We start from the raw sequence: 23,649 nt of genomic DNA, 5'->3' as shown, positions 1-23,649 counted from the left end.
AGGCTGGCCATTCCTTTTTCTTTTCTTTTTTAAAATAAACATATAAGTTTATGCAAGTAACTTGAATCTTTGGAGAATCCAGATATGTTCAATATTTGTTGTTATTGTTCTTATCAAAAGTCAATAAATTAATGTCTATAGTCCTTTGAAATTACTTAATCACTGTGGGGAATTAAAAGCATACATTTCATTTTAAAAATAATATTTAGTTAGTTTTCTCATAAAACCATTAGTTATATTAAACTTTCAAAATTCTAATACTGATTTATGAATTAGATAAAGTGCCATTACTAATAAATGCTAAGATTATAAAATTGAAAAATTATATTGAACACAAAAGAATTATGACAAAATGTGTGATATCAGTCAGTACTAATTAGGTCTTATAGTGGGTCAGGTAAAACATAATTTTCAAGATATTTAGTGAAGTTTAAACCTTTGAATAATATATTCAGTTCAATAATTCTTGGATATTTGCCGGATTTCTCTCTTATTTTTATTTTTAAATTTTTTAAAAATTATTTATTTATTTATTTTTAAGATTTATTTATTCATGATAGACATAGAGAGAGAGAGGCAGAGACACAGGCAGAGGGAGAAGCAGGCTCCACGCAGGAAGCCCGACGTGGGGCTCGATCCACGGTCTCCAGGATCACGCCCTGGGCCGCAGGCGGCGCTAAACAGCTGCCTCAACGGGGCTGCCCATGATTTCTCTTTTTTTAATGCAGGTTTTTTTGCTTCCGACTTTAACATGTTCCAAAGTAGCTATTATCTTTTAGTTCTGTTAAGGATTGTACCCATTTTGCTATCTTATTTAGTTTTTTTTTTAAACAAGAATCACAAGTGTAATTTTATTTTATTTTATTTTTCCCCCACCCCACTCCTCTAGCAACCCTCAGTTTGTTCCCTATGATTAAGAGTCTCTTATGGTTTGTCTCCCTCTCTGATTTGTTTTATTTTTCTTTCCCTTGCCCCATGATCCTATTTTGTTTCTTAAATTCCACATATGAATGAAATCATATGATAATTGTCTTTCTCTGATTTATTTTGCTTGGCATAATACCTTCTGGTTCCATCTATGTCATTGCAAAAGGCAAGATTTCATTTTTTTGATGGCTCAATAGTATTCCATGTATACCACATCTTCTTTATTCATTCATCTGTTGATAGACATTAGGGCTCTTTCCATAGCTTGGCTATTGTGGACATTGCTGCTATATATGTTGGGGTGCATGTGTCCCTTTGGGTAACTACATTTGTATCTTTGGAGTAAATGCCTAGTAGTGCAATTGCTGTGTCGTAGGGTAGCTCTATTTTCAACTTTTTGAGGAACCTCTATACTGTTTTCCAGAGTGATTGCACCAGCTTGCATTCCCAATAGTGTTAGAGGGTTCCCCTTTCTCTGCATCCTTGCCAACATCTGTAATTTCCTGATTTGTTAACTTTAGCCATTCTGACTGGTGTGAGGTGGGGTATCCGTCATGGTTTTGATTTGTATTTCCCTGATACCAAGTGATGTGGAGCATTTTTCATGTGTCTGTTGTAGGCTGGCCATTCCTCAAGGGCAGGCTGCTCTGGGGTCTGACTCTTTACTTCTCCCAGTTTCTTCTTTTCCTGTATTTTTGGATTCAGAGTTTTCTACCTGATTCCCATGGGAGCAGGAGCTGGAGCTCTTATGTTGCTGTTGTGGTTGGGGCAAATATACGATGAGGGAAGGAGTCATAGGTATAGTGTGTAGGGTTCAACATGGAGGGATTTAAAAATGCACAGGCATGAGAACTAACAAGTTGTGGTGAAGGTTGTTCTGTGCCTAATTATAAAAATAAATAAGGCCCATTTGCTATTGGGAGTATCACTGGCACACAAAGAATTAATATAATAATGTGCTTAAAAAGTGTCTTATAATTGTGTTTGCACTATTGATTTGCTTAGTAAATTATTTTGTAGAGATGGTACAAACTTCAGTCCCAAACTGGCTAATTTATGGGAATCTAATTTAGTTGAGTCTAAATTGTTGACATTTTATTGTACACAAATGCAAATCATATATTTGCTTATCTGCTTGCACTCAACTTTATTGTAGGTCATATAAATAGAATAAATTAAGAGAAAATACCTTGGGACAAATAATTATGTGCTTACGTATACTGATATGTAGCTAACTTGAAGAATCACTTTTGATAATCTGAAATTTTTAAATCTTTTTCTGTCTTTAGGGGAAATATATACCCCTCATTACTAATTTGAATGCTTCTTCTTGTTTTTTTTAATGTCAAATTATTTTATTTTAGATGTGTTCCATATTATATGTCATTATATCCTTTTAAGAAGCAGACCCAACTCTAAATGAATAAAAGTAATCAGAACATCCATGAAAGAAGTCAATGTTCCTTTTGTTTCACCATGGCATTCTGTGAACAGCTCTACACATTTAGGGGCTATCTCTAAAATGCATAGTCCCTTGGGCAGTAAATCCTTTCATCTGTAGGAAAAGGGACTTCTGAAGCTCTTTTCCATGTATATACAGAACTGTTAATGTCCCTCTGTAAGAGGAAAAGTCTATGAGTTTTTAATGGCTTTATTATTGTTGTTGTTATCTTTAAATATGTTTTTCTTTGTTATCTGTAGTAAGGTCATTTTTGTCATCTACCTTCTTATTTTTATTCTTCTTTTTGTCCTTGGTATTCCACTTTCTTTTTTGACACATGACAATTATTTTTTAGTTTGGTCTTATCAATACCATTGCTGAATTTAAAACCAAGCTCAATGAATTAAGATCATTGTTCATAGAGTGGGTAAAGGGTAGATGGTAGATAGATAGAAAAAGATGCATAGGGATAGAGTATTTTTGATGATGGAAGGTCTTTTAGTTTAGTTTTGTTTTTGGTCTTTTCCCCCCACCAAATCAGACGATATAGTCTCTATTGTGAGGGTTTCCCGTTAGCTGCTCTGTTCACTTTTATTGATTCAGTTTGATAAGACAAAAAAAGATAACATGTAGTAGTTTATGCTTTATGAAACATGAGCTCAGCTAAAGTTTAGCTGATCTGTAACATGTGTGTCAAGGTCAATTAATCAATATGGGAAATATTGATTAAGCCTCAAATTTCTCATTTTGTTTAAATCAACAATACAAGATGAGGCTTAGATATACAGAGACCTGTTATTAGTGAGAGACTGTGAGAAAAATGTCTTGTATCATTTGAAGTTAAGATCACCAGAGAACCAGGAAGTGACAGAGTAAAGATTGGCATTAGCAGGGGGACAATTAGAAAATTTGATTTCTACAAATTTTTGGAAACAATATTGTAAATAGTTGTGAAAGTGATAACTTTCTTTTAGCTTTATATAGCTTCATTACAATGTAAGAGTTCTTAAAAAGTCTTATAAAGCACCAAGACACTTGAGCACCTTTTTTTTTTTTCAGTGAGGCCTCAAGACTTAATTGGCCTTAATAAACAATTCAAAAAAGATCAACTATAATAATATTGGAGGTAAGGGAATGACTCCTGTCGGATACTTGCCTAAGGCTTTAACTTGGATTGATAATGGTTGGCAGCTGCCAGATGCCAAGGTTGTGCTTGATGGCAGGTGGATCTGATCTAGGAGAATTCCCCCAGGTTGCAGTGAGGTATATTGTCTTGGGAGGGGACAACTCAGAGTAGTTTAATAGCTATATTTATATTCCAGACAGGCCAGACTCCTTATGTTAACTCCATCATCTATGGTATTGCTTATTCTACTTCCTTAATCTTCAATGGTCCATATAAGTGGTTCTCAAAGAATGGTTGCTAGATCAACAGCATGAGCATAATTTGGGAATTTGTTTAAAATGCAAATTCTTGGGCCTCACCTCATATCCACTGAATCTGAAACTCTGGGGTGGACCCAGTAATCTATGTGTTTATAGCCTTCCCAGTTATTTTGATCCATGCTAGTTTGAGACCATGGATCTTTATTATTCTCTCTGCCTAATTTACTTTCAAGACTTAATCAGATTTTCCCCTTTTCTTAGTAGCCTCCCAGATATATTATATAGCATCTAACAAGATACCTAATGCATAAGAAGTACTTGATAAATAGTTGTTCTATGAATGCTCAATACTCCTACAGTTTTGGAAAGAAAGAAGAATGTCAGTCCTGTTCTTTAGCATGCTCCCAGCCACTGTACTTCTGATTGCCTCTGCCAACCTACCACTAGAAGTGCTCTGGTGTTTTTCTGTGCAAAGTTACAGATGTTCCACAAACAGCAGTAAAATAAAATCTGCCCTAAGGGAGACACAAGTAGAATGTGCCAGTCACCTAAAAAACAATTATACTACAGTGTGCAGGTGATGTTTATACTGAACGTTCTTCCAGAATTTCTTATAATAGTATCAATCATCATTATTTTATATCCTTTTCCTCATGAATACCTGTGTTTTTCTCTGATCACGTGTCCCAAATTTGGGTTCAGAAAATACAATGACTATAGTCATAATGAAGCTAAAGAAAGAACAGCAATAGATTTATAGAGAAAGAAGGTAATAGACTCGAATCTGTAAATTGAAGACAAGACATAAACCATTCAGTTGTTTTGGCTTGAGTAGGGGTGGGACAATTGATTTATAGTTTGGAGGGTTGTGGGATCCTTTGAATTAAATAACAATTATTTAAGATAAACTCAGGTGTGGTGGGGTGTTAAGAGTCTGGGTTGAAGTCCCAACACCTCTATGTATTTGCTGTATAAACTTCAACTTATTTATTTTCTCTGAGCCACCTATAAAATAAAAATATTAACATTCAGGTCAGACTCTAAGAATTTTCCAACATTCGACCTTTATGACCCATAAAAATGGAAATTTCAATGAGTCAAACCAATATTTGCCTCAAAGAATTGTCATGAGGATTTAGTGAAGTCAATATGTAGAGTGCCTGTTACATAGTGGGTGCTCAATAAATATTAGATCTAGTCTCATATGAAAATGATTGGCACACAGAGTTCAATAGATATTTTTGAATAAAATAATCACAAGAGGTAGTTATCTTATCTTCACTACCAAAATATAAAGCCAGTCTTTGATATTCTCACTTCAATAGCCACTTCCATGCCAAGTAACTGTTTCCATTCTGATTACTAAATTATTTTCTAGAATATTCATAGTTTGGAAGGAGTCTATTTTTTATCCATTATTTACTACTTTTGTGGGCATGAAAGTAATATTTTTATGCAAGTTTTCATTATTTAAAGTATTCATAATTTAGTGTTGGTATGTCTTGAAATGGATTTTGAATTGCATAAAATACTTACCCTATTGTGATTTGGTTTGAACATGGAGAAAAACAACTTAAGTCAGTCAGCCTTTGGTATATTAAAAAGCATTATTCATGTTTTCATTTAGGCTCTCCTGCATATCACAAAGCCTGAGAAATGACTCGAGACTGGTTTTAACCCCTCACTAACAGTTATGTTGTTTTCACTATGGGGCATCTCTGATAGGGAGGGGATTGTCAAATGTACATCAGTGGGATATATTCCACATTGAAGCTTGGTCTCCAAATATCAGCTAATAATGAATAGCCAGTTTCAAGGAGAAGGCAAGAAGCAATGATAATGTTATATAGAAAACAATGTCAAAATGTAAGACTAGCTGCATGTTTAGAAAGGAAAGTACAAAAAAGATTGTACCTGTTGCAGGTTTTTGTTCTCTAAAAAAGTACTCATTGTAGCATTGTTATTATTGGGTGTCAACATTGACCAGGGGCACTGGAAAACCTTTCCATCTTTAATCTTGATCTTGGAGTCAGGGTTCTGTTAGATTTTCCACAGTTCAGAAACAACAACCAGTTCTGGGTCAAAAGATCCTATAACTTCTTACAGTTGGCAGCAGAAACCAATCAGATTGTATCATGCCTGTCATTTGCTCAGGCAGTGATTCTTTAATCCTGTCTTTTCATTTCTTTCCTTTCTCAGCCAACATAAAAAAAAACTTTGTTGTCAGAAGAAGAAGACATGTAGTGTCCTCATGCTTCTTTCTCTTCTGATTCATCCTTCTTCCCCAGATGAAACTCGCAAAAAAGTCTCTGTGATTGGGAAGCATGGCATCTTAGAATCTCATACTCTTTCTTTATTTTGAAAAATTTGTTTTGCTTCCAATCAGAAGAAGGCAGAATGCACAGATGTTGCGGAAAGAACGTGAAACCAGGTAGCCTCATTGATTCCTGTTGATTTCACTGGTAATATAAAAGGGTTTGGACTATCTTATGAATATATGAATAAATATTTCATGAAGGCCTTGTCTGCTCCAAAAGTTCATATTCACATCTAACTCTATTGTAAAAGAAAGAGAAACGTTGCTCTTCTCAAAGAACTTTCTTGGTGTGACTCTGAAGACATCGCTTTTTTTTTTTTTTTTTTTAGCAGCTGAGGATGTTCTCATCATAAAAAATGTTTACAATCTGACTCTGACCAAGAAACAGAGTAGAAAGAGCACAAGATTTTATGTTCTGTTTGTACCCTCAGTCCCTAATATTTGAAAAAGCACCTGTTAAATTTTTGTTGAATAAATCAGATAGGAAGTCAGAAAATCTGTGCCTTATTTCTGGAAGAACAAACTGTGAAACTGTAGGTAGGTCACTAGAGCTCCCTGGACTCTATGGTGAGGAGGAAATACCAGGTGACCACTAAGATCTTTCCTACCTTCAAAATTCTGTGAACCTGGATTCCAAAACAAATTGCTCTCTAAAAGCACTATTTATACTTTTCAGAGACTCTCACATTGTGAACATTGGTGAAATGGAAAACGGTTATGGTTTAGTATGAAAGTTTAAAGTGGTTGTAGTAAGAACACCAATAATGGTTAATTAGAGTAACTAACTTTCGCCTGGAATCTCCCAGGACAGGAACACTACCTTACTTTGTTTCCTTTTTGAGGGGCAGATCTGGTGCAGGGGAAGGAGAAAGAAAGGTTGGAAGAAGGAGTATGATGTAGTGGTGATGAGCATTGAGCAGCTGGATAAACTGTGAAGGCAGACCCTGGCCCAGGGAGGGAGAAGAGGGTCAGAGAAAAGAGCAGGATATCTCTGATGGCTTTAGCCAAAGGCAAAGGCCTAGAACCATGCTTCACAGGTACCTATGGGCTGCTTAATTTTTCCTGTGGGTCTGTGGCCACCAATTCTTAGCAGTCATGTTCTAGTTTAACACTTTCTGATTTTGAGTCCCAGTTCTTTGGAAGCATTTTTCATTTCTTTGTATTTTCACTATCTTCATCTTTAAATGGGGAATAACAATGGGGATTACATGACAATGCATGCAAAATGTTTAGATCAATGTGCAATGCATGTTAGTCTATTAACATTAATAAACATCAATATGTTATGTATTATTATTTTTATTCCTACTATCTCTACCCATTCATTAGAAGAGATGGACAAAGCTAACTGCTAAAAGAGGAAATAGTGGGATATTGAAAAGATAGTTTCTACTATGAACACTGAAAACTCCTCAAACAACTCTCTCCCTAAACAAACAAGCAAGCAAGCAAACAAACAAACCTTTCCTCTCACTTGATTTTAACTCCATTTATAGTAACCCGCTCTCAGCAAAGCATTGCCCTCTTGCTATGGTCCTCTCTTAAAATGGAAATATTCACCAGGGACAGTATACTAGGTCCCCAAAATCTTATTATGGAACAATATCTAGAATTTATAACCTTACTTCCTGACTTTTACAGGTAAATAAGAGTTTATGTCACACACTCTAGTTTTGAATTGTCCTAAAATAAGTCACTATCTGAACAGACTTTATTTTTTGCTTTTTTGTTGTTGTTGTTGTTTTGTTTTGTTTTTCTTGAGGTAAGATTCCCTGTATATTTTTAGGGCATGAAAGATATCTCACAGTGGGAGGTTAGCTATGACAATATCATGTCTCCAAAATTCACTTTTGATTCCATAGACACTAGCTCACTCCTTTCCTGGTGGAGGAGGCATTTCTTTATATCCCAACCCATTTTGCTGCTGTTACTGCACTTTTATTTTATTTTCCTGTAGGCACAGGTGGAGATGATGCTGAAGTTTACCTCTTCTTTTTTCTTTTTTAAACAGTTGTGAAACAGGTATGAATAAGCTCATAAACTCAAATACTCTATGAAGGGGAAAATATATTTTCCTTGCCAGAAGATGTTATTAAGAGATTGAATATATCCAAAAAGCATATTTCTTTTAATAAAAAATTGTATTTAGTTCCTAAAAGAAATGTATGAATTTGTACCATGCACTACAGAAAAATAGATGGCACAACTAGCTCTGAAGGGATATTTGATCATTCTTCTGCTACATAAAACTCTGTAAATGAGTGACAAGCAGCTGGTGTCTCATTATCTCCAACAGAGTCTTGAATGCAGTTTGCAAGCCTTTGAATAGTCTGTTTTTGTATCTAAGTGAAAAACTTTTGAGCTCAGCCTTTTTTTCCCTTTTTTTGCAAAGACATGTTACTAGTATTAACTCTGAAAATCAAATTGATTCCTATTTCTATACTTGGAAAAATTCTCGCTTTTGGAATAAGGACATGTATTTTACATCGTGGATTTAAAGTCATAATAAATGAGTAAGAATTTGAAAAATGGAGTCAATAATGAATATGTCTATAATAGATGTAGGCAAATTAATTATTGCAGAGGCTTATTCAGATGCATATTTTATGGGTTTTTGGATGTACGAGATTAGATCCATTAGTGGTGGGGTTCATGCCTTACTTTTCACACTGATTTCTTATTCTCATTGCATACATGCATTTAAATAGACAGCATCTAGTACCACACCTAGATAGAAGGAATTTCATTAAATTTGTTGAATGATTGAAAATAATTGTTTTAGCTAAATTAATATTACATTTGAACTTCTTTGCATTGGGTTCTTATGGTTAATCTCCTAATGCATCATGAAACTGGCTCATACTTAAGTTTATGATGACTACAGCTTAAAATTTCTAAGACAATTCTGTTTTTGATGTAATAAGAGTGTCAATTATAGGCATTTCTGAGCATAGCATAGCTTCCAAAATTCTGTAAGATTTTACATATAAATGAGCAAATAATTCCGGACATCCTCCAGTGCTAATGGAGGACCTAGAATATTAAAGATTTACAATGATATTCAGATAAATAGCATCAATTCTATTCCATGCTGTATTAGTCATGCTGCCATAATAAGATACTATAGACTGGGTGGTTTAAACAACAGAAATTTATTTCTCACGGTTCTGGAGGCTGAGAAGTCTAAGATCAGGGTGCCAGACAATTCACTTTTTCCTGGTGAGGACTCTCCCTGGCTTTTAGACGACTGCCTCCTCTTCATGTCTTCCCATGGCCTTTTCTTGATGTATATATACACACACACACACACACACACACACACATATGTGAGCTCTTTTGTGTCTCTTCCTATAAGAGTACTAATTGCATCATAAGGTCCCATCCTTACAGTTTCTTTCAATCCAAATTATCTTCCTAAGGTCTCATCTCCAAATAGTACCACACTGGGGACTGGGGCTTCAACATAGGAACTTGGAAGGGGAACACAAACATCCAATCCATAAAACATACAGAACTCATTTCTTACTCATCACTGCTTATCTGTAGCCATTATCCCCACTCCTTCAAGTCAGCCTCTTTTTTGATGTTTATCATTTTAGAATTTTAGTTCCAGTATAGTTAGCATACAGTTTAGTTAGTTTAGCTAACATTTAGTTAGCATAGTTTATAATATAGTCATCCAACAATTCCATACGTCACCTAGTTCTCATCACAAGTGCACTCCTTAATCCCCATCACCTATTTCACCATCCCCCACTGCCTCTCCCTCTGGTAACCATCAGTTTGTTATCTACAGTTAATAGTCTGCTTGGTTTCTCTTTTTCCTTTGCTCATTTGTTTCTTAAATTCCACACGAGTGAAATCATATGGTATTTGTCTTTCTCTAACAGACTTATTTTGCTTAGTTCCATTTCTCTAACACCTTCTATGTTATTGCAAATGGCAAGATTTCATTCTTTTTTATGGATGAATAATACTCATATATATACATATATATGAATATATGGATATATATATGTATATCCTTATATACCACCATATATACCATACATATATATGAATATATGTATTCATATCAAACATATATACATGCAATATATGTGTATATATATATATATATATGTATATCCATATATACTACCTCTTCTTTATCCATTCATTGATGGACACTTGAGCTTCTTCTATAATATGGCTATTGTAAATAATGCTTTTATATACATAGTGTACATATATGAATTGGTGTATTTGTATTCTTTGGATACCTATCTAGTAGTGTGATTACTGGAATGTAGGGTAGGTTCAATTTTTAACTTTTTGAGGAACCTCCATAATATTCCACAGTGGCTGCGCTGGTTTGCATTGCCACCAATAGCACACAAGGGCTCCTTTTTTTCCCACGACCTTGCCAGCACTTTTTCCTTGTGCTTTTGATTTTAGCCATTCTTACAAGTGTTAGGTAATATCTTATTGTGATTTTTATTCTCATTTCCCAATTATAAGTGGTGTTGAGCATCTTTTCATGTGTCTGTTGACAATCTGGATGCCTTTTCTTGAGAAATGTCTCTTGACCAGTTTTTTTTTTAAAGATTTTATTTATTTATTCATGAGAGAGAGAGAGAGAGAGAGAGAGAGGCAGAGACACAGGCAGAGGGAGAAGCAGGCTCCATGCAGGGAGCCCGATGTGAGACTTGATCCCAGGACTCCAGGATCACGCCCTGGGCCAAAGGCAGGCATTAAACCGCTGAGCCACCCTGGGATCCCTCTTGCCCAGTTTTTAATTGGATTATTTGTGATTTTGTGTGTGTGTGTGTGTGTGTGTGTGTTGAGTTGTAAAAGTTCTTTATTTATTTTGGATATGAATCCTTTATTGGATAAGTTATTTGCACATATCTCTCCCAGTCCATAGGTTGCCTTTTAGTTTTATTGACTGCTTCCTTTGCTGTTCAGAGCTTTTTATTTTGATGTAGTCCTAATAGTTTATTTTTGCTTTTATTACCCTTGCCTTAGGAGACATACCTAGAAAACTGTTGGTACAGTCAATGTGCAAGACATTTCTGCCTATGTTCTCCTCTAAGATTTCAATGGTTTCAGGTCTCTTATTTATTTATTTATTTATTTATTTATTTATTTATTTATAAAAGATTTTATTTATTTATTCATGAGAGACAAACAAGAGAGAGGCAGAGACACAGGCAGAGAGAGAAGCAGGTCCATGTAGGGAGCCCATGTGGGACTCAATCCCGGGACCGTGGGATAATGCCCTGAGCCAAAGGCAGACACTCAATTGCTGAGCTACCCAGGCATCCCTCGGGTCTCATATTTAGGTATTTGATCCATTTTGAGTTTATTTTTGTGTATGGTGTAAGAAAGTGGTCCACAGTTTGTTTTGCATTTAGCTATCTAGTTTTCCCAAAATCATTTGTTGAAGAGACTTTTTCCTATTGGATATTCTTTCTTGTTTTGCTGAAGATTAATTGACCCTATAATTATGGGCTTATTTCTGGATTTTTTATTCTATTCTATTCATTGATCTGTGTATTTTTGTGCCAGTACCATGCTGTCTTGATGACTACAACTTTGTAATATAGCTTGAAGTCTGGAATTGTGATGCCTCCAGCTTTGCTTTTATTTTTCAAGGTTGCCATGGCTACTTGGGGTCTTTCGATTCCTTATAAATTTTAGGATTTTTTACTCCAGTTATGTGAAAAATGCAGTTGGTATTTTGATGGGATTGCTGTAAATGTATAGATTGCTTTGGGTATTATTGACATTTGAATAAAGTTTGTTCTTCCAATCCATGAGCATCGAATGTTTTTCCATTTCTTTGTGCTATCTTCAATTTTGAGTCAGCCTTTTTTGACTGAAATTCCTACGAATCCAAAAGATGAGCTAAGAGAAACAAAGTAAAATAGGGGGAATGGAGTCAGACCACTGTTGGGAGGAGAACCATCAAAGCAGTTAGGATGTTATTTTCACCACTGAAAACAAATTTAAAGTAAAATTCAAAAGCATATAAGGCTTAGTCAGATAAAATATGACAATCTGTTTACTGAAGTGATAGTGAGATGCCTGCTGAGGGACTTCTGGAGCAGCCTGTCTACCTGTCTCCTGAGGTAGATGCCAGCCCTGGAGTTGATGGTCATAGCTACCCATGGCACTTCTCTGGGAATATATCAGAAATATGTGGGGACTGGGTGATAGGAGGTGTCTGCCCCTAAAGGATCCCAAGTCTGTCTCTGTGGTTATTCACTATTATGATAGCCATGATACTCAGTAGCTGCTTTGTTTAAATAATCCAAGCAAATAAAACCTAGGAAGCTTCTTAAAGCCCTCAAGTCACTCTATCTGGAATGTGAAAACAGCTCATTAGCTAAGATATTATACCCTAACTCTGAAGTGATGATTTGGATACTGAAATCCTAAAGTGTGGCTGCAAGGATGTACCTCATCACTCAATGGGGGAAATAGTAATATGATAATAGAGTTAGTGCAACAATGTTTCCACTAGATCAAACCTCTTTGTCACTCCTAATAGACCCTCCAGCTGTCATAGGACACAAGAATACCATTTCTAGGATAATTTGCCAATCAAGATTTTTCTTTTCTAAAAATATTTGTCCAAGTTATGGTACCAGAGAAGTCCAGCCATAGGACAAACATCAAAGAATAAGTTAGTGAGTCCTACCCTTGAGGATCTTCCTGGAGCCAGTCTTTTTCTATTTGATTACTCTGTTTCTGGAATTTAAAGCCTTCAGTAGTGAAAAGGCTACTGATTATTTAGCTACTGTGCTATTATCCACATTAATAATTACCTCTGTTAATGGGTGATTCTTTAGATCAGGAATCATGTTTTATTCACCAGTGTTTCTTGAGCATTTAGTATTTTAATGAATGGAATAATTATGAGTGAACTAGATTTTTCTGAAAGCAGAGGCAAGATGAGTATTAAGAAGAAAAGTTACAGTATTCTTAATGTATTCCTGACTTTTGAGATGAATGAAAAAACCTTATCCTTTCAAAATTGTGATCAGTGACATGCTATGTTCACATCAAAGTTTCAACAAGAGGGTTGCTTTCCCCCATCTCATTTCCCTGAAATTTCCTGGGATACGATGATTATGATAAAAGTAACAGATATCATCGTTGCATGCTCATTAGAGTTTAAGAATTGCAATATGCACTTTATTTTATTTATTTTTAGATTTTTAAAATTTATTTACTCATGAGAGACTCAGAGAGAGGGGCAGAGACATAGGCAGAGGGAGAAGCAGACTCCCTGTGGGGAGCCCAATACAGGACTCAATCCCAGGACCTTGGGATCATGCCCTGAGCCAAAGGCAGATGCTCAACCATGAGCCACCCAGGCATCCCTGCAATGTGCACTTTAAATTACAATAAAGATAATAATAAGAGCAACAGCTAATATTCATTAATTGTTATGCACCAGGTATTAAGTGCTTTATATATTAACATTTAATAATTATTTAAACAATCTCGGTCCCACAGTGCCAATGAAGAAACTAAGACAGAAGGGAGGGCATGGACCTATCAGCTAATAAGTATGAAGCTGGCAACTAAATTTAGGCCTCAGGGCTGGCTCTTAATTCTTTTGCAGTGCTGTCTCCTGTGTACTATGCTACCTCCAAGGCTGTCACTGGCTCTTTTCCTGCTTTTGTGCAAATTAGAAAAAAATTGCATCTTCCTCAATAATAAGAAATATTACAAACATAAAACCATTCCTTAGGACTTAATGCAAATTGAATTTTAAACATAAAATAATAGATGTTTTGAATTTTAAAATTAATTTTATTTATTTTTAATTTTTTATTTAAAAAATTTTTAAATAATAAATTTATTTTTTATTGGTGTTCAATTTGCCAACATACAGAATAACACCCAGTGCTCATCCCGTCAAGTGCTTATTTAAAAAAATTTTAAATATTTATTAATTTTTCTGTATTTTTGTTGAGAGAGGGAGGAGGGGCAGAAGGAGAGGGAGAGAACAAGAATCTCAAGCAGGTTCCCCTCTGAGTGCAGAGCCCAACATGGGGACCTATCTCATGATCTACGGAATCAAGACCTGAGCTGAAATCATGAGCCTGATGCCTAATTGACTTAGCAACCCAGATGCCCCAGTGTTTTGAATTTTTAATCAAACTTGGGAAAAATAGCCCCTGGGATATAAAATTATTTCAAAAACATCTTGCTTTCATTGAAATTAAATTATGATAGATGGGATGCTTATTTTCACCAATATCTCCTTTTCTACTTTTTTGTTTGTACTTTTTGGTTTTGGTGTTTTCTTTTTCAAATTACTATTTAAATGCTAGTTAGTTAACATATAGTGAAATATTGGTTTCAGGAGTAGAATTTAATGATTCATCACTTACATATAACACCCAGTGCTCATCGTAACAAGTGCCCTCTGTAATACTGATCACTCACTTAACCCATCCTTAACCCACCTCCCCCCATCAACCCTCAGTTGTTCTCTATCCTTAAGAGTCTCTTATGGTTTGCTTCCCATTCTCTTTTTTCCCCTTCCCATATATTCATCTGTTTTGTATCTTAAATTCTACATATGAATGAAATCATGTGATATTTATCTTTCTCTGACTTCTTTCACTTAGCATAATACATTCTAGCTTCATCCAAATTATTGCAAATGGCAAGATTTCATTTTTTTGATGTCTGAGTAATATTCCAATTCATATACACACACACACACACACACACACACACTCACACGCATATATACCACATCTTTATCCATTCATCAGTTGATGGACATTTGGGTTCTTTCCATAGTTTGGCTATTGCTTATAATGCTGCTATAAACATAAGGGTGTATGTAACCTTTTGAATCTGTATTTTTGTATCATTTGGGTAAATACCTAGTCATGTAATTGCTGGATCATAGGGTAGTTCTATTTTAACTTTTTGAGGAAACTTCATACTGTTTTACAGAGTGGCTGCACCAGTTTGCATTCCCACCAATAGTGTCAAAGGGTTCCCATTTCTCCACATCCTTGTCAATGTCTGCTCTTTTCTGTGTTGTTGATTTTAGCCATTCTGACTGGTGTGAGGTGGTATCTCATGTTTTTGATTTGTAGTTCTCTGATGATGAGTGATGTTGAGCATCTTTTCATGTGTCTGTTGGCCCTCTGTATGTTTTCTTTGGAAAAATGTCTGTGTCTTCTGCCCATTTTCTTAAATGGATTATTTGTTATTTTGGGTGTTGAGTTTTATAAGTTTTCTATAGATTTTGGATACTAACCCTGTATTAAATATGCCATTTGCTAATATCTTCTCCCATTCTATAGGCTGCCTTTGAGTTTTGTTGATTGTTTCCTTTGCTGTGCAGAACATTTTTACCTTGATGAAGTACCAGTGGTTCATTTTGCTTTTGTTTCCCTTGCCTCTGACAGCATGCCTAGTAAGAAATTGCTATGGCTGAGGTCAAACAGGTCGCTGCCTGGGTTTTCTTCTAGGATTTTTTTTTCTTCTAGGATTTTGATGGTTTCCTGTCTCACATATGGGTTTTTCATCCATTTTTAATTTATTTTTTATATGTTATAAGAAAGTGCTCCAGTTTTCCCACACCATTTGTTGAAGAGATGGTCTTTTTTTCATTGGATATTCTTTCTTGCTTTGTTGAAGATTAGTTGACCATATAGTTGTGGGTCCATTTCTGGATTTTCTATTCTGTTCCATTGATCTTGTGTCTGTTTTTGTGCCAGTACCATACTGTCCTGATGACTACAACTTTGTAGTGTAGTTTGAAGTCTGGAATCATGATGCCTCTAGCTTTGCTTTCCATTTTCAAGGTTGTTTTGGCTATTCAGATCTTTTGTGATTCCAAACAAATTTTAGGATTTTTTTTGAAGTTCTGTGAAAAATGCTGTTGGTATTTTGATAGGGATTGTATTAAATGTGTAGATTACTTTGGGTAATATAGACCATTTAAATGTTTGTTATTCCAATCAATGAGCATGGAATGTTTTTCCATTTCTTGGTATCCTCTTCAATTTCTTTCATAAGTGAATTATAGTTTTCAGAGTACAGATCTTCTACTTCTTTGGTTAGGTTTATTCCTAGGTATCTTATTGTGTTTTTTTAAAGAATTTATTTATTCATGAGAGATACAGAGAGAGAGTTGGAGACCTAGGGAAGGGAGAAGCAGGCTCCCCATGGGAAGCCTGATGCTGGACTTGATCCCACAACCCTGGGATCATGACCTAAGCTGAAGGCAGACACTCAACCACTAAGCCACCCAGGCATCCCTATCTTCTTGTTTTTGATGCAGTTGCAAATGGGATAGATTCCTTGATTTATTTTTCTGCTGCTTCACTATTGGAGTATAGAAATGTAACACATTTTTGTATAGGGATTTTACATCCTGTGACTTTGCTGAATTCATGTATTATATCTAGCAATTTTTTGGTGGGGTCTTTTGGGTTTTCTACATACAGTATCATTTTATCTGCAAATAGTGAAAATTTGACTTCTTCCTAGCCAATTTGGTTTCTTTCTTCTTTCTTTCTTCTTTCTTTCTTTCTCTTTCTTTCTTTCTTTCTTTCTTTCTTTCTTTCTTTCTTTCTTTTTCTTCCTTCCTTTCTTCCTTCCTTCCTTCCTTTCTTCTTTCTTCTTTCTTTCTTTCTTTCTTTCTTTCTTTCTCTTTCTTTCTTTCTTCTTTCTTTTTCTTTCTTTTCTTTCTTTTTCTTTCTTTCTTCTTTCTTTCTTTTTCTTTCTTTCTTCTCTCTCTCTCTTCTTCCTTCCTTCCTTCTTTCCCTCCCTCCCTCCCTCCCTCCTTTCTTCCTTCCTGATTGCTGGGGCTAAGACTCCAGTATTATGTTAAATAGTTATGGTAAGAATGGTCATCCCTATCTTGTTTCTGACTATAGAGGAAAAGCTCTCAGTTTTTCACCATTGAAGATGATATTAGCTGTGGATTTTCATATATGGCTTTTATGATGTTGAAGTGCGTTCCCTCTATCCCTACTTTGTTGTAGGGTTTTGTTTTGTTTTGTTTTTTTTTTGAAAGATTTTTTAATTTATTTATTGAGAGAGAGAGAGAGAGAGAGAGAGAGAGAGAGAGAGAGAGAGAGAGGCAGAGACACAAGCAGAGGGAGAAGCAGGCTCCATGCAGGAAGCCCAATGCAGGACTCGATCCTTGGTTCCCAGGATCACACCCCGGGCTGCAGGCGACTCTAAACTGCTGCGCCACGGGGGCTGCCCTGTTGTAGGGTTTTTAATCAAGAAAGGATGCTGTATTTTGTCAAATGCTTTTCTGCATCTACTGAGAGGATCATTTCTTTCATTGAGTAGTATACCATGGTGATTTATTTGCAAATATTGAACCACCCCTACAGCCCAGGAATAAATTCCACTTGATCATGGTGAATAATTGTTTTAATATACTGTTGGATTTGATTTGCTAGTATCTCTGAGAATTTTTGCATCCATGTCCATCAGGGATATTGATCTGTCCTTTTTAGTGGAGGTCTTTGTCTGGTTTTGAAATCAAGGTAATGCTGGCCTCATAAAATGAGTTTGGAAGTTTTCCTTCCATTATTATTATTATATTTTTTGGAGCAATTTGAGAAGAATAGGTATTAACTCTTCTTCAACTGTATGATAGAATTCCCCTGGGGGGATGCCTGGGTGGCTCAGCGGTTGAACATCTGCCTTTGGCTCTGGGAGTAATCCCGGAGTGCTGGGATCAAGTCCCACATCGGGCTTCCTGCATGGAGCCTGCTTCTCCCTCTGCCTGTGTCTCTGCCTCTCTCTGTGTCTCTCATGAATAAAATAAAATCTTAAAAAAAATTTAAAAGAATTCCCCTGGGAAATCGTCTAGTCCTGGAGATCCATTGGGAGATTTTTGATTCAAATTCTTTGCTGCATATGGGTCTGTTTAGGTTTTCTATTTCTTCCTGTTACAATTTTGGTAGTTTGTATGTTTCTAGGAATTTGTCCATTTCTTTCAGGTTGTTAGATTTGCTGGCATATAAATTTTCATAATAGTCTCTCATAATTGTATTTCTGTGGTTTGGTTGTGGTCTCTCCCCTTTCATTCATAATTTTATTTATTTGGGTGCTTTCTCTTTTGTTTTTGATAAGTCTGGCTAGAGGTTTACCAATTTTATTAATCTTTCAAGGAACCAGCTCTTAATTTTATTGATCTTAATTTTATTGATCTGTTCTATTTTTTTGTTTCTTTTTATTGATCTGTTCTATTTTTTGTTTGTTTCTCTATTGCTTATTTCTTCTCTAATAGTTATTCTTCTTTTTGTGGCTTTAGGCTTCATTTGCTGTTCCTTTTCTAGCTCCTTTAGGCGTAAAGTTAGGTTGCATATTTAGGGCTTTTCTTGCTTCTTGAAGTAGGCCTGTATCACTGTATACTTTCCTCTTAGGATGGCCTTTGCTGTATCTCAAAGGTTTTGGACCATTGTGTTTTCATTTTCATTTGCTGCCATGTTTTTAAAAATTTCTTAATTTCCTGGTTGACCCATTCATTCTTAAATGGGATGTTTTTAGCCTCTATGTATTTGTAGTTTTTCCAATTTTTATTGTGGTTAACTATAGTTTCATAGTGGTGTGGTCTGAAAATATGCATGGCATGATCTCATGTTTTTTGTACTTCTTGAGAGCTGATTTCTGACCCAGTATATAATCTACTCTGGAGAATGTTCCACGTGCTTTCAAAAAGAATGGGTATCCTGAGGCCTTAGGATGAAATTTTCTGTATATATTTGTGTCCATCTGGCGCAGTGTTTCATTCATAGCCATTGTTTCCTTGTTGGTTTTCTGCTTAGATGATCTGTATATCACTGTGAGGTGTTAAAGTCCTCTATTATTATTGAATTGTTACAAATGAGTTTCTTTATATTTGTTATTAATTGATATATATGTTTTGGTGCTCCCAAGGTGGGGGTATAAATATTTACAATTGTTAGATCTTCTTGACATAATTAAGGGGTTTTGGCATAATTAAGGGGTCTTACTGTAAAGACCTTTACATTAAGACCCCTTAATTATGCCATAGTGCCCTCTTCATCTCTTGCTACAGTCTTTGGTTTAAAATCTATTTGGCCTAATGTAAGTATGGGTACTCCAGCTTTCTTTTGACATCCATTAGTATGATAGATGGTTCTGCATCTCCTCATTTTGAATCTGCAGGTATCCTTAGGTCTAAAATGAGTCTCTTATAGGCAGCATATAGATGGGTATATTTTTTAAAGATTTGTTTATTTATTTTAGATCGAGGGGAGGGGAAAAGGAATGGGAGAGAGAGTCTCAAGCTAACTTCATGCTGAGCCCATTGTTGGGCTCCATCTCATGACCCTGTGATTACCACCTGAGCTAAAACCAACTGAACACTTAATACACTGCACCACCCAGGTGCCCCTGAATCTTTTTGTTTGTTTGTTTAATATGTTCTGACACCCTATGGCTTCTGATTGGTTTAGTCTGATTATATTCAGAGTGCTTATTGAAAGAGTTTAGTACTGTTGTGTTACCTGTGAAATTGGTGTTTCTTGTGATGTTTTCTGTTTCTTCCTACTCTTTGTTGCTTTTGATCTTTTTCTCCCCACTCAAAGAGTCTCCTTTAATATTACTTGCAGGCCTGGTTTAGTGGTCACAAACTAGTTTTTCTTTGCCTGGGAAACTCTTTCTCCCCTTCAATTCTGAATGACAGCCTTACTGGATAAGTTATTTTTTTGACCTCATATTTTTCCCATTCACCACATTGAATATATCATGCCACTCTCTTCTGCCTTGCTAAATCTCTGTGGACAGATCAGCTGCAAATATGACCTGTCTTCCATGGTAGGTTAAGGATTTTTTTCATTTGCTGCTTTCAGGATTCTTTCTTTGTCTGTATATTTTGGGAATTTTCCTATGATATGTCTTGGTGATGACTGGCTTTTATTGAACTTAATGGGAGTTTTCTGTGCTTTTGTGGATTTTGAAGTCTGTTTTCTTCCCCTGATTAAGGAAGTTTTCAGCTATAATTTGCTCAAATAAACCTTTTGCCCCATTTTCTCTCTCTTCTTCTTCTCAGATTTCTATGATATGAATGTTGTTATGATTTAAGGAGCTGCTGAGGCTGAGTTCCTTAAGTCTACATTTGTGATCCAATACCTTTTTTCCCTCTTCTTTTCAACTTCATTATTTTCCACAATTTTTATCTTCTATATCATTGGTTTGTTCCTCTGCTTTGTCCATCTTCATTGTCTTTGCATCCATTCAGTTTTGTATCTCTTTTATAGTATTTTTTATTTTGGCCTGACTGGTTTTTAGTTTTTTTATCTCTGCAACAAAGGATTTTCTAGGGTCTTCTCTGCTTTTCTCAAGCCCAGCTAGTATCTGTATGATTATCGTTTTAAATTCTGGTTCAGACATCTTACTTGTATCTGTATTGATTAAATCCCCGGCTGTGACTTCTTCCTATTCTTTCTTTTAGGGTGAATTCCTCCACCTTGTCATTTTGCCTGGGTCACTGTTTTTTTGTGTGATTGCTAAGAAAGCCTGTTATATTCTTGCTCCTGAGAGTAATGGCTATATTAAGAAAAGGTCCTATGCTTCCTTGGGGCTGGTGCTTCAGGAGGTGTTTCAGAGTGTGCACTCTGCTGTTGTGTTTTGGCTGCTCCTTCTCTTAAATCAGTTCTCTATAGACTTTCTCCTTGCCTGTAGTGGTGGGTGTTTGGACCTTGTCCATTGTGTGGCAAGAATTAACTAGGCATTTTTTGGTCTGCTTGTTAAAAGAAGTAGATAAAAAAGATAGGAAATCAGACCCTATTTCCCCTAGAGCTGAAGCTTTGCAGCACTCTATAATCAATAGATTTGGTGTGTGTAAGGGGTTTGTGCTGGTCTTCTGGGGGAGGGACCTGCTGCACTGATTCTCAAGTAGACTTACCCTAGTGGAGATGCACCTAGTGGGGGGCAGAAGGGGTGTCAGTTGGTATAAGCACCTCAGGCTTCCTCTGGGTGGTGCCATGTTGCTCACTGAAGTTGGTCAGTGCCAATGGGTTGGGAGGTAAATGGCATCTCCCCACCCTCTCGTCCCAGAGCAGGGAGTTCACATCTGCTACTCTTTAGGAAGCCCTCACATAAGAGCAAACAATCACCCCACTTGTGTACCCTACTTTCATCAGATCCTTGCCTTCACCCTGTCTGTGTCTGAGCTGTCTCCCTGCCAGGTAGCACAGTACTCCCATGTTTTGTCTAAGGTGCATGGCTTAGTTTCAAAATATGAAATTTTAGGGACCTGCTCAGCACAGAACTGCACTGATCTTCTGGAAGAGGGTCTTACTGCGCTGTGGCCAGAGCCAGTTTGTCCCCTAAAATGGTAGCATGAGTGTGCAGTGGTTCGGAGTTTATGGTAAAGCACAGCAAAATGCTGGCATCAAGACCAAGGTTTGCTGCTTCAGCCAACATTATTTTTTCTTTTTTCTTTTTTTTTTTTTTTTTTGGTTTAAAGATTATTTATTTATTTGAGAGATAGAGAGAGAGAGCACAAGGAGAGGGGCATAGGGAGAGGGAAAGAGAATCTTCAGCAGATTCTGCACTGAGCCTGGAGCCAGACCAGGGGTTAATCTCAGGACCCCAAGATCAGACCCGAGCCAAAACCAAGAGTAAGATGCCTAACTGTGCACCTAGGCACCCATCTCAGCTGGTGTCTTTGTTCCTATGCTAGTGAACAAGTCAGCACACTGGCACCACCAGTTCTTTTATCACCAGAAAAGCCGTGCCATCACTTCCAAATGCGCTCCAAGAAGGAAAATTGTTTCTCCCCGTGTGACCCAGGGGATCCTTAGAACATGCTGCCTGCTCCTAGGTCTCTGTCCTCCTTCCCCATCTGAGCACTTCTAAGCCTGCTGAGCATGACCCTGGCAATGGCATGGACTTTTACACTTTTAAACTTTGAATTCTGCTGCCTATAAAAACTTGCAGTAGTCTGCCTCTCTTATTTTCCCAGTCAGTGGGTTTGGGGGAAGAGTTTTTCTTGTGTAATCCCCTATGTGTACTTTCATTCTTTCATTCTCATTCTCTCTCTCTCTGTCCCTCCTCTTTCCACAATCAGGGCTCCCCTCCACTGTACCTGCAGCTCTTTTCTCCCCACAAATCAACTCTCTGTAGCTTTTACCTTCCATGGTGTGGCTATTATTCTACCTTTAGATGTGTAATTTGTTCTCTTAGTCCTCAAAACAATTTCTTGTGTGTTCATAATGATTTGATATTTATTTAGCTGTGTTCAGGGGACAAGCCAAGTGTAGGGTCCCCCTACTCCTTTGTCATTCACTATCCCAATATCTCCTTTTCTATAGAAAGGGTTCCTAGACTTGTGTGGCATCCTTTTTGTGACATTTAAGGCTTTATATAATTTATACATTTTAATTATAAGAAGATATTTTCTCTACTGCTGACTAATATTGGAAAGGTCAGATATGTCCCAAAGTATTTGGATATATATCTTGCTGAAAGTATAGTGTTCTATACACACATTTGATTTTTGAGATTTTAGTCTTCCGCACATAATAGCTTTTAATGAATAGTGTAACCATGCTGTTGTAAAACTTTAAAAAATTGTGGTAAGAACATTTAACATGGGATCTACCTTAACAAAATTTTAAGTGTACAACAGAGTATTGTTAACTATAGTCACTAAGATTGTACAGCAGATCTCTAGAACCTAATCATTTTGTATAACTGAAGTTTTATACCTGTTGAATAACAACTCCCTACTTTTCCCTCCCCCTAGTCTTTGGCAACCACCATTCTATTTTATGTTTTTATATGTCTTGCTATTTTATATTACTTATATAAGTGGAATCATGCCATATTTGTTCTTCTATGACTGGCTTATTTCACTTAGTATAATGTTCTGCAGGTTCATCCATACTGTTGCAAATAACAATGATTTCCCTTTTTAAAGCTGTTAAATATTCCACTGTGTGCATTTACCATGTTTTCCTTATATATTCATCCATCAATGGACATTTAGGTTGTTTCCTCATTTTGGTTGCTTTTGAATAATACTATGTCTTGCAGTGAGCATGGAAGTGCAAATATTTTTTCTAGATCCTAATTTCATTTTTTTAAATAAAAACTTAGAAGTAGAATTGCTGGATCATATGGTAGTTCTATTTTTAATTTTTTGAGAAATCTCTATACTGTTTTTTATAGTGGCTGCACCATTTTTCTTTATCACCAATAGTATAGGAGTGTTCCAAATTCTCCACATTCTCACCAACACTTATGATCTTTTGTTTTTTTGTAATGGCCATCCTGACAAGTGTGTGGTAATAACTCATTGTGGTTTTGCTTTACATTTCACTGATGATCAGGGAAATGTAATACTTTAATGAGAGATATAACTGATTTTTCAAAAGCAACTTAAAGTTATTGATATCACAACAATATCTTATTCTTTACTATAGTCATCAGTCAATATTAATTATAAATTTTTACAAAAGTGTAGTAATTCATATTCATAATAATTTTCAAATTATATGTTATCTGGAACAGAACTTCTCAAACTCTAGTGTGTGTTCCAAACATCTGGAGATCATGT

The sequence above is a fragment of the Vulpes vulpes genome, chromosome 6 (genome assembly GCF_048418805.1).
Source record: "Vulpes vulpes isolate BD-2025 chromosome 6, VulVul3, whole genome shotgun sequence".
Lineage (NCBI taxonomy): Eukaryota > Metazoa > Chordata > Mammalia > Carnivora > Canidae > Vulpes > Vulpes vulpes.
This window is presented reverse-complemented; position numbering follows the sequence as displayed.